Here is a 12,560-nt window from a genome sequence, read left to right as displayed (position 1 = left end):
CCTTGCAGGTATAAGCCTGAGCAGATTTGAAGATGTCTTTAGTAAGGCTAACATTGGTTGTGTGCCATTCAAATAATTCCAGAGAACTAAAATGAGGGTGATGGACCCCCATGTCTGACCAGGCAAGGGAAACAAAAGAAGAAATTAACAAATGGGACTACATCAAACTAAAAAGTTTCTGCACAGCAAAGGAAACCATCAACAAAACAAAAAGACAACCTAACAATTGGGAGAAGATATTTGCAAACCACATATCAGATAAGGGGTTAATATCCAAAACATACAAAGAACTCATACAGCTCAACAACACAAAAACCAACAATCCAATTAGAAAATGGGCAAAAGATCTGAACAGAGATTTCTCCAAAGAAGATATACAGATGGCCAGCAGGCATATGAAAAGATGCTTAACATCATTAGCTATCAGGGAAATGCAAATCAAAACTACAACGAGGTATCACCTCACTCCGTCAGAATGGCTATAATTAACAAGATAGGAAATGACAAATGTTGGAGAGGGTGTGGAGAGAAGGGAACCCTTGTTCACTGCTGGTGGCAGTGCAAACTGGTGCAGCCACTATGGAAAGCAGTTTGGAGTATCCTCAGAAAATGAAGGATAGATCTACCATATGATCCAGCTATTCCGCTGCTGGGTATTTAGGCAAATTCTTAAAGCTAAACTTTTCAGCAGAGATCAGGGCTGAAGCATTCACTGAATTCCATTCTAGAACTAAGACAAAGATGTCTGATATCCAAAACAGTAATTTTCAGGCATAGCACTGATAGAGAAATACGGTACTGTGAAAGATCAAGCTTTGAATCTGCAGATTCAGGGGCGTGGTCAAAATTTTAGAAGGATAAGCGATTTGGTCCCAACATTGCAATTAAATTCAGTTCTCGTATTGAAAATGGTCAAAATTAGATCTCATATTTGAAAAATGGTAATAGCAACCTATTTTCTTGGATTTAACCTGAAATCATTTTTAAGTGTAGTCACTAAAAGCTGTGCCAAATCTGTACAGATTTATGGGGGGAAAGATCTCGAATTCAAGAAGCAAATTACAGATGTTGAAAAGAATAATTTTGGAAAAAGCCATCAGTAGAAGTTTCCAGGCCTTACAGTCTACACAGTAAAGCACTGTAAAGAATGGGATTCTGGACAGCAGAGTGATGGTTCAGTGACTCATGCAGAATGGCTAAATGCTTCCCTCCAAGTGTCTAGCCAGCATTACAGACATAAAGAAACAGAGAAGTGGAGGGCCAGTTAAGTGTAATTTACTTTTACTTTTATATTTTAGATGCACACATATGCACATGGAAAATGAATATATCTTCTTTGCATTCAATTTTTCACGTTTTCACCAAGGGTTCACAGCCTTAAGAATTAGGCAAGACTGGGTTAAATTTTGGCTCTGTCACTTCATTCTGTCTGATTTGGGGCAAGCAACTTTAATTGACTCAGCCTCAGTTTCTTCATATATAAAATGAGCATAATAATAATTCTCATTTCAAAAAGTTAATATGACTGTTAAATGAGGTAATATAAAGCATATAATCAGCTCCAAGCTAGGGAAAATGCTAAATGACAACTGTATAATAAGGCCAAACACACCGCTCTCCTTACAGTTGTTTCCTGTCACATACTGTTCTTACTTTTTGGAGAAGTTCCAAATATTTTTATGACTATGTTTATATTTATACGAAGGTTTTTTCTAGTCATTTAGCTGTCTGTGTTCATCATGGGCACTCTCTTGCCATATTTGTCCTTACTCATTGTCATAAAAATCTCTCCAAGTTCAGATTGCCTGTTCTTGTGTTTTCGTATTGCTTTCAGCAGCAATAAGACCTGAGGGGATCTGTTTTTTTCCTGTGCTTATTCAATATCTGAATTAGTGTTTTTAGAGTGTTTAAAAGTGACCAGTATATACTTATTCCAACAATCAAAACGAATTAAAGGAGCCAGATGATGTAAAAACATTTTATGTTTTTGAAAAACATTGGAAGCATAGTTTCCTTCATGAAGAAAAAAAGCAAAGTTAGATAGGATTTCTAAAAGAATTAGATATCAAATTTGCACATTAAAACTTTTTATTTTACTATAAAAGGGATATGGCTTTATATTATATTTCATGATGCCAATAAGCCTATTATAGTGAACAGGATGCTATGCTGAATCGACCATAACTTTTTCACGATACGAATTGGTGTTCACAGTGAAATATATTTTAAAAACTATGAGTGTAAAATATTAGTACACTGCAAATAATAATGGTTTCAAATTATCCATTAAGACTTTTGCTTGTCAAAGCTCTCACAATTTTTACAACTCCTTTCTAGTTTTTCATGGGCACAGATTTACTTTAGAAAACATCTACCAAAACATCTCTACTTTTCCTCCATCTCAGGGTTATGGTTTTACACATTGCTAAATCTCAGGCAGATAAACAGATTCAAATAAAATTTGGTGATAAAAGAAAACAGCACCTACTGTATGTTGAGAATTTCGATGGCAACTTTCAGCTGAATGTGAATTAAAATGGCTAGGTTATAAATCCCCTGAAAATAAGGTTTATAATGGAAATGCTGACAGGCATTTAACGATAGCAGCAGTGGCTGGCACCGCTGTAATAAAAGGACTTAAATGAAAAAAAAATGCATGCCTCACAAAGACATGTGGATTTCAGTGTGAAGCTATGTGCAGACTCAATGTAAGGATGGATGATAATATGCCTCAGCAATTATGATGCATGGATGTTAGTAACAAAGAATCTTGAAATTCAGCTTCCAATCAAATTGTGAAAGAGTTTAAGGAAAAACCTGAATGCAGCATTCTTCAGTTCTATTACTCCAGCACCATCATCCTCTTACCGATACATTTTATTCATGCTTTAGTATCAGAGCAGAGAAAAGCTTAGTCAGAAACTGACCCCCATGAAAATAAGATGGGCATTCTGACAGCCAATGCTTTGGAACCCCCGTTTTAATGAATTATTAAAGCCTGGCTTAGGCATTAGGTAAGAGAATGCAAACATTATTTCAGGCACACGGCTGGATTTCTATAGCCATAAAGTTCACAGTTCTGTTTTTTTCAGGCTCCTCCCTCGAGGGGACAGTAGCCCTGAGTAGCTTCTCAAAAGCATCTGGATACAGAAAGTCCACCCTCTGATGCTATCCAAGAATAAATTAATGACTTGGTTTTAATCTCCTTAATAGTAAGACACACATTAACCCATTCAATATTTGCCTTCTAGTTTTGAATTTAAACTCTTGTTATGTTTCTGAAAATGTAATAAATAAATGAATTTTAAAATATCATATTTTTCCTGATTGTGGCTACAAAATTAAATAAATGGGGTTTTAAGTCTGCTAAAAAGCAGATTTTTTTAAAAAAAGTCTTAGTATGTGCCTGTAGATCCAAACTGATCACCCGTCAATTCTTGTTTCCAGACTACCATGCCCCCAGGTTACTCCCAAAGAGCTCCACTCTGTAATTCTTCTGACAAATAACAAGCTCTTTGGTTATTTTGGGTGAGAATCTTCCCCAGGAAAAGGATAAAGCTACACTGGTGTGAGTGTCTGTGTATTCTTTCTTCACGCCTATAAATCCCACCCAAACTGTCAAGGTTGACAATCCAAAACGATAATCAAAACCACTTTTTACATTCGTTCTTGTAACTGCCGCAGGCAAGTTTTAAAAGATATGCTAACAAATCCCAAAGAATAGCTGGTATTAAATATTTGATATAACCTGAGACGAATACTGTGGATATAAAATTTAAGTCATATAGCTCTTTAATTTCTTATCCATAGATAACTATACATGTAGGTGTGTGTGCATGTTATTCATTTAATTTAAATTACTTTAAAAATAATATATATGTGTATATCTATACAAACACACATATAGATATGTATCTATATCATTTTTAATTCACAGAAATTTGGGGGGAAAACCCAAAAAAGTTGCTATTTTATAAGCTAGATTATTTGAATACTCTAATACCAAAAGCAATAGATTACAAATCACCTAATACAACTATTTATAATTATTTGAACTGAATATTTCTCATTATACATTTTAATATACATTTACTGCTTCGTATAACCCTTTTACTGAATTATACAGAATATCACAAAAAGGAAAAAAATGATACATGCACATTCAGTGAATTTTTACAAAGTGAACACTTTTGTTTACTACCCAGATTAAAGCAAAGAACATTAGTGGCACTCCAGAAATCTATTTTTTCCCATTCCAATTATCACTAACTCCAAAGGTTACCACTTAGATTAGGTCTCTCAAGAACAGGCATACGATGAGGGCTAGGGTGCAAGCGGCATATTTGAGAGGAAATCCCAGGGTTCACCAGGTGAGAAAATGGGAGAAGTGAGACAAGAAAGAGAGAGGTCAATAAAATGCATGTAAAAGAGTTGGTGAGCTGTGGGCAACTGGGGCTCAATCCTGCTGTGAACACTCTGAGACACCATGTATAACATTCCAGAGTTGCCCCCATGGAGGACAGGGAGACTCTATTTACCCACTAACGTTTATTTCTGATTTGTTGAGGATTTCTCCCAGTAGTGTTCCCTTATCTGTACTTCTGGGGAGGGGAGTGAAAATGTGAGAAATGCTAAGATATAAAAGCTCTTTCTATCACTTCTTGTTGGTGGTGATGTTAGTACTTATATAATAAATGATATTTCTCAGCAAGTCAAACTGTTACCAGATGTTCTCATTTTTACAGAAAGAGATTTTCAGCCTATGTCAGGATGGGCAGGATCTCCTAGTAATACCCTATTTTGTCTGATCCAGTTGTGGAATCTCCCCTAGGAAAGCTCCATCCACATCTCTGACTCCTGTAAGGAGATGCAGATTTATCAGTGCATAATGTCCTTGAGGTTGCAGGGTCCACATAACAAGATGGTATAATTTTCCCTACCCTGGACTTGAGATAAGACATAATGATTTACGTTAGAAGCAAGGGAAAGCAAGGACAAGGCAGAGTAAGACATTTCATGAACCTCACACAATACAGTAGGACAGACGATGGCAGGTGAAACTGAAATGCTGAAGAAATTTGAGGAAATTTGTCAAGATTCAACATCAAAAAGCAAGTTTAGTGGTGACTGAGATAATAGTGAACCCAGTGATTTCTGAAAAGAGATAGCAGAGTTCTTATCACATGGGCGAGACATAGTGAAATGGAATCCAAGTCTGAAAGTCATGCGTTTATCTACCAAGACATGTGACAGCCCCAACACTGATAAGACTACAGTTTAGGGACACATTTGCAAACCCCCAAAGGAATGAGAATAGCAAGATAAAGAAACTAAATCTAAAGGAACACTACCTTGGGCCCAAGGACTGGCCCAAGAGAGAAATGACTGGCTTGGCTAAAATGTTGGTACCTTAGGTCTGGACAGGGGATGATTGCATCTTATTGGATGATTGTGTCTTATTGGATGAAGACTGAGGAATAAAGGCACCGGGGCTCATTTTCAGATGGGATGTGAGTAGACTTCCCCTCCAGCTTCTTAAAGAGTTGTTGGTCTTTCCCAAAGCCAATGATCAGGACACGTATATTGAGTTGAGTATCCAGTCCCTACATGGTCTGTCCTGCTGGTCAATTCTTGCTATTTCTGCTGATCCTCACATATTTACTGGTCAATGATTTTAGGACAGAATACTGTTTCTGAGTAAAGCTAACCAATAATACTATGGCTCATTAGTACTGATTGTTATTTCTGGCTCCTATTTCCTTCTAGATTCATTTAATAATCACTCAACTTCTTCCATCTGACACATTATACTCTGGTCATACTCTGAACAAGCCAATTCACACTGCTTTCTCTCACTGTACTGTTTCTGATATCTGGCATTCCCTTGCCATCACTCCCAACTCAAAATTTTGATCTTTCCTTTGAGACTTACATAGCTTTCCCTAATCACTCACATCTTTTTTGGTGTCCTACTGTACCTACCCCACCACATGACAAATATTTGTTTATCTCCAATTGCATTACAAGCTCCTCTACCAGGCTAAGATCTTTACGACTATTGCACTGAGGATATCAGTTAGCTTGTAAACCTTCATTACATGTTTATTGATTTGAATTGAAGTATGCTAGTGGCCCTAAAAGGAATTCTCCATTTATTCTTTTTTGAGCACTCCCTGGTACATAGTAAGTTCTCAATAAATGCTTACAGAACGTAACTGAAGTATGTTAGATGGCACAAAGAGACCGTATCTCTCTTATTGTGCGAGCATGATTATCTCTCCGCTCAACCATTCCTCCACCTAGTTTTGGGAAATGATAGAATAATAAAATATAGAAGTTAAATGCATGAGTTCTGGAAACAGATTTCTGGCTCCACTTTTTACCCACAAGTCATTTAAACTCTCTGTGATTTAGTCTCCTCAACCTCAGAGTGAAGCTATTAATAGCATCTAGCTTGCATTTAGTAAATCATAAATGTGGGCTATTACTACCCAAAAGTTTGCATTAAGAGGATCCTATTCTTCAAATTTGAGCATATAAATCAAACGCTATATAGCTAAGATACATAACAATTATGGCATTTGGTAAGTGCTTTGCACAAATAAGGTGCAGCTTAAGTGCTCAATTACTAGTCATTACCCTCTTCTTTACTTTCTGTTACACTAGGGTAACTAACATGAGCTTCTGAATAATGATATGAAAACCTCTGTGATAGACATTATCAAATGAAAGCAGCATCTTGTTTCCCAACAAAATGTGTGTATCCATTGTTTGTTCCCAAGTGCTAAACATTTGATTGGATAGAAGATAGCAGAAATTAAGGTTATCTTGCCTAAATGAAGAGGAATTCCAAATACACCTTCTTAACTAAATCACTTTGCTGGGTCCTTATACATCACTTTCAAAACTTACTTCCTTCTGAGCATTGATAGTTATATCCTTTCACACCCCAACACTATAAAATATAGCTTGGGATGAAGTAGGAACTTTCAATTCAGAAGACACTAATTGGCTGATAGTTCAGTGTGCTAGCTACTAGAAGGAACAGGGTGAAAGATGGGGAAAATATGGATCCTAAACAGGCTGGTTCTTAAGCTTCATCATATACAGGTAAAGTAATATAATTACCATGTGTCTGAAAATATGGAATAAGGTAAGATGTTAATAATGTAAATTATATTTACAAGTGTACTATTAATACATTTTAGAAAAAGTACGTGCAACTTGGTAATATTTTAGGTACCTATTTCCAGTAGAAAATATTCATTATTTTACCATTCAAACATAATGTAATTTAAATAAAGAGTAAAACAGAACCCAACATAAAAGTAGTTATATCCTCTATAATTGAAGATAGCTTAAAAATGAGGACAGCTTAGATCTTGAATTAATTAAGCCAAGAAGGTCAACCTGATCATCAGAAACATTACTTGTGAGAGATGAGGGTTTAACTATCATTACTTTCTTACAGAAACAGTAGAAAATTGGAATCTAGAAGGAAAACCTATCAGATTTGTATCAGCAGCGTTTAATTGAGTTAGGTATAGAAAATCGAGTGTGAAGATATATCCGGATAGCACATATAGTCAAGAAGAATGTTTAATGTATTTTTATGACTTTCCTTATGCAGATATGATAAGTACAGAGTTAATTATCTATATATCTGTGTCATATGTTCCAGACACTGTCCTTGATAGCTGTCTATTTGGGAGCAGTACCTGTGACACAGATACCTCTAATTTTGCAATAATTAAGAATAACTTCATGTGCATGATGACAAGTTATGGATACTACAGAAAAACAAGTTAATTGAGGACAAAATAGTTGTTTTGAAATGTCTTTTAATTCACTTAACAATGAGAGTGATGAACCCGATTTTGCTATAAAAAGAAATGGATGTGTTTAAATCTGCTAACTTCCAATTTTGAAGTTATTACTATTGTTTATGAATTTACTCCTCTGACTCATACACCATGCCATATTAAACTTCAATGCAATAAGCACAACATTGTATGTTTGCTTTATGAATGATTATCCTTAATAAACAATGCGCTATTTAGTTTGAATCAAGTGAAAGAAGTTGTGGTCTAGGAAAAAAGAATTGTGAAATGGTAAGAACAAGTCGTTTCAATGTTGTCTTCAGTCCGAAGAGACTCATGGCTCAACCCATGTGCCTGACGTCAGAGTTTTTGAAGAAAACCTGTGTTGTTGAAACCCAACACATTTTACTACCAAACAGCCTATTTCATTGGACAAAACAATAGAATAGCAAAGTTGCAAATTAATAAAGTATTTGGGTTAAGCTAAAGAGCAGTAGAATAGAATAATCTGAATTTGGAAAGCATAGACAAACAGGAAGATGCTAACAGATGCTGACTCACACCTTCTAAATTGTCAATATGACATCAAAATTGTGTCCATGAAAGATCATCATACTGCACCCAAATTATAGTGGAAACAAGTTGCAAATTATAGAGGAATCCCCATATAACTATAAATTTTTGAGTCAAATAAAAATATAATTCTATAAATAATGTGCATATTTGCTTCAGTGTTAAAAATGTCCCTATAAAATGCACATACAATTTTCAGCTAGCTTTAAGGTAATCTTTGATATCCCTGTCTAAATTAAAATATTTATGAACCCTCAAGTGAGGGATTGTGTATTAGCTTTTTTGTAAGTTTTTAATTTAACATTATTTCACACTTACAGAAAAGTTGGCAAAAATATTTCTAAAACTCCAATAAGGTCTTTATCCCAATTTATTAGTTGTTTACTTTTTGCCCCAATTATTTTATGATTCTTTCTTTCCGTCGTCTGTACGTACACACATTTTTTTCTGAATTGTTTGAAACGGAGTTGGAGACATTGTTCCCTGTTACCCCTATGTATTTCAGTATATCTTTCAAAGAACAAAGACAGTCTCTTAAACTACAGTGAAATGATCAAAACCACACAATTTCATGTAATACAGTACTATTATCTAATCAACATGTCGTCATATTCAAATTTCGTAAATTGACTCAAGAACAGCCTTTATAACTACCTTTCTCCCAGTCTAGGGGCAATCTAGTATCATGTAGTACTGTGGATCTTTAGAATTCTTTATCCGGAAGAGTTGGTCAGTCTTCTTTCATATGTTGACCTTGACATTTTGAACAGCACAAACTAGTTATTATGCAAAATATTTCTCAATTCAGGATTGTCTAATATTTCTTCATGATAAAATTTAGATTTTACATCTTTGGCAGGAAAAACACAGTTGTGTTTTCCTTAGTGCATTATAACTGGAGGCATAAGACCCAACATTAGTGATGTTAACTTTAATCATCTAGAAAATGTTGTATTATGTTTTATAATTAGGTTTCTCCACTATACAGTTACTGCTTTCTTCTTTATAATTAATGTGTGACTTATATGGAGATAATTTGAGTCTAATTTGTGGTGAGATGCGTTGTGTCTATGTAACTATTCTGTCGTTCATCAAAATTTTACCGAGTAATTTTAGCATCCATTGATGATTTTCCAACTCCATCATATCTTTTATAATTATTAGTTGGAGTTCTACTGTAAGAAAGAGCTTTCCTTATTCACCTTTTTCTTTCTTTCTTTCTTTCTTTCTCTCCCTCTCCCTTCTTTCCTTCCTTCCTTCCTTCTTTCCGTCTTGCTTTCTTAACAGACTTATTGGTTCTTATTTTATTCAATGATTTATAATCCATTAATATTGTTATTCACTTACTATCATTATTTATTATGATACTCACTTTGTCCCAAATTTGACCAAGTTTGAGCCACTTTAAGTTAGCTCCTTTTGACTTATACCCAACGTTCTCTTAGCTCTTCCTTAATTGTGTTGCAAAAAGATGTTCCAGGTCTATCTTGTACTTTCTCTGCTAAAGCCCTGGGATTCAGCTATTTCTCCAAATATCCCTGGTTCCTTTTACTGGAAAACGATATTCAGAAAACAAGATGGTCTTACTTGCTATCAGTGTCAGTCATCACTTGATAAAGTTAGAAAATGTATGTAAGTGTACACATGTGTGTGTTTATGTAATATAGATAAATATAGAAATATAGATAAATTTATATGTAATATATGTTTGTACATGTGTATTATATATTTTAAATATGTGTGGAATTTTTTTATATTGGTACTTTTTAATTCCAACCCAATGTCACAGGGTACTTCTAGTTTTCCCCCTTTCTATATTTATAACTTGCTTCTTCAACAAAGAAGTCTGTCTGCCATTATCCTCGATGCATTTATTTGTTCACTAATGCCTAGAATACATAGAGATTACTTTCAGAATTGCTCGTTTATACCACTGTGAAAAGCAAACCTACTGAAAGGAATTCAAAGTTTGTTTTAATTTATAGGTAAAATTTGCATACAGTGAAGTTCACAAATCATGAGTGTAAAATTCTGAGTTTTAAAGATGGATACACTCATGAAACCCACAGTCCTATCAAAATTTAGAATATTTACATTACCTAGCACGATGGAATAATATGGTATGTCCTCTTTGGTGTTTGACTTCTTTCACTCAGTACAATGTCAGTAAGATTTGTCCATGTTGTTCCACCTATTAGGAGTTTTTTTTTCCATTTTCTTGCTGATTCGAATTTCTGTGTATAATGTACAACTCATCTATTCATTCTTCTCTTAATAAACATTTGGGTTTTTTTCAGCAATTGGCTTTGTCAGGAAGTAAAAAATTTTCTTATACCCTCTTAGGTTCTGTCCTAGACGTCCTGCAGATTAAACTAACTAAAGCCAATTAGCAAGAGGTTAAAAAAAAAAAAAAGCATGGAAGTTCATAAAGAAATGTGACTTAAGGAGATTAGAACTTGGGGCTCATATACCATTTTAATTGGGAATGAGGAGAGGCAGAGGAGCACATCTAGGAGAACAAATGACTTCTTAGAAGAGAAAGGAGAAAAGGGAACTTATGGAAAAATTGATGACTTTTTGAAAAGATAATAGAATGAAATAGAATAACAAAAGAATTGATGGGAGATATGATAGTTTTGTGACAATGTCTGTTTGGATGTGATACCAAAGGACTTCTTGTCTCAAGAAGAGATTAGAGCTCCTCCTGGGGAAGGGATTTATGACAATTGAGTTCTTTAGGGATGGTCTCCTTTTAGGCAGATATGGGATTTCAGGAATTCAAATGTTTTCAGTTCAAAATAATTCTTATGCCACAGTGGCTTATTCTAGACTCTTTTGGCTTTTATGACTAAAATGCCAAAGTCATTCAGTAAAACCTCCTTTTGTAGATATATGTTTCTACTTCTCTGGAAAAATACCCAGCAGTGGAATTACTGAGTCACATGGTAGGAGTAAGATTAACTTTGTACAAAACTGCTAAAATCTTTTCCTAAATGGTCAAGCCATTTGTACTCTTAGTGGCAATGTGTGAGACTTCCAATTGCTTCGTATCTGGTATTTTCATTTTCTTAATTTCAGTAATCTGAGTGGCAGTATAGTAACATCTTATTATGGATGTAATTTATATTTCCCAAATGTATTAGTCATTCTCCTTCATTTTATTTCCTTATAGTAATTGTTTACCGTGTCCTGGGTGAGAAATATTTGCCTATCCCATTTTGCCAAGATAATCTGCTTTGTTTCCCTTTAGAACCATTATGACTTTCATTTTAGCATTTAGATTGTGATACATTTCAAGTTAATTTTTATGTTTGGTGTTGGGTAGTGTTTGTTTCTCCGTATGGATATTTGTTTGTTCAGTTTTGTTGAAAATACTTTCTCCAATGATTTTCTTTAACGCCTTTGTGGAAATGCAACTGTGCTGTATTAAGTGTTGGTCTATTTCTGGATTCTCTAGTCCTTCCATTGATCTATTTACTATCGTTAAACAAAGTCAAGATGTCTTAATTACTCTAGCTTTATAGTCAATCTTGCAGTTGGATGATATAAGTTTTCTACTTTTTTCTTCCCCAAGATTTTTTGGTGATGCTAGCTATTTTGCATTTCCAAATAAATTCTGAGTCAGCTTTTATATTCTACAAGAAAAGCCTGTTGTGGTTTACATTGGGATTGTGTTGACTCTGCAATTCAATTAGGGGGGATGGAGAACAAACATTTTAACAACGTTGAATCATCTAAACCACAAACATGGTGTATCTCTCCATTAATTAAGCTTCTTCTTAATTTCTTTTACGAATGTTTTGTAATTTTCAGTGTAAAGGTTTCGCAGTCCTTTGTTAAATTTATTGCAGTATTGTATACGGGACTAATTTTTAATTCATTTTCTATGCTGCTAGTATATTAATCTTGTACCCCGCAACTTTGCTAAATTCACCTACTGGTTTTAATAGTTGTTTTCTAAATTCCTTGTGATTTTCTACGTAAACAATTATACTATCTGCAATTAAAGACAGATTTTATTTTACCTTTTCAAACTTGTTTATTTCTTTTTCTTGCCTTATTGGCATGACATGGAATAAAAGTGGTAAAAAACAGACATCTTTACCTATTCCCAATTTTATGGAAAATTATTCAGAATTTCATCTTTATGCATGATATTAGCTGTGG

The sequence above is a fragment of the Equus caballus genome, chromosome 10, assembly GCF_041296265.1.
Source record: "Equus caballus isolate H_3958 breed thoroughbred chromosome 10, TB-T2T, whole genome shotgun sequence".
NCBI classification, from domain to species: Eukaryota; Metazoa; Chordata; class Mammalia; order Perissodactyla; family Equidae; genus Equus; species Equus caballus.
Note: the sequence above shows the minus strand (reverse complement) of the source record.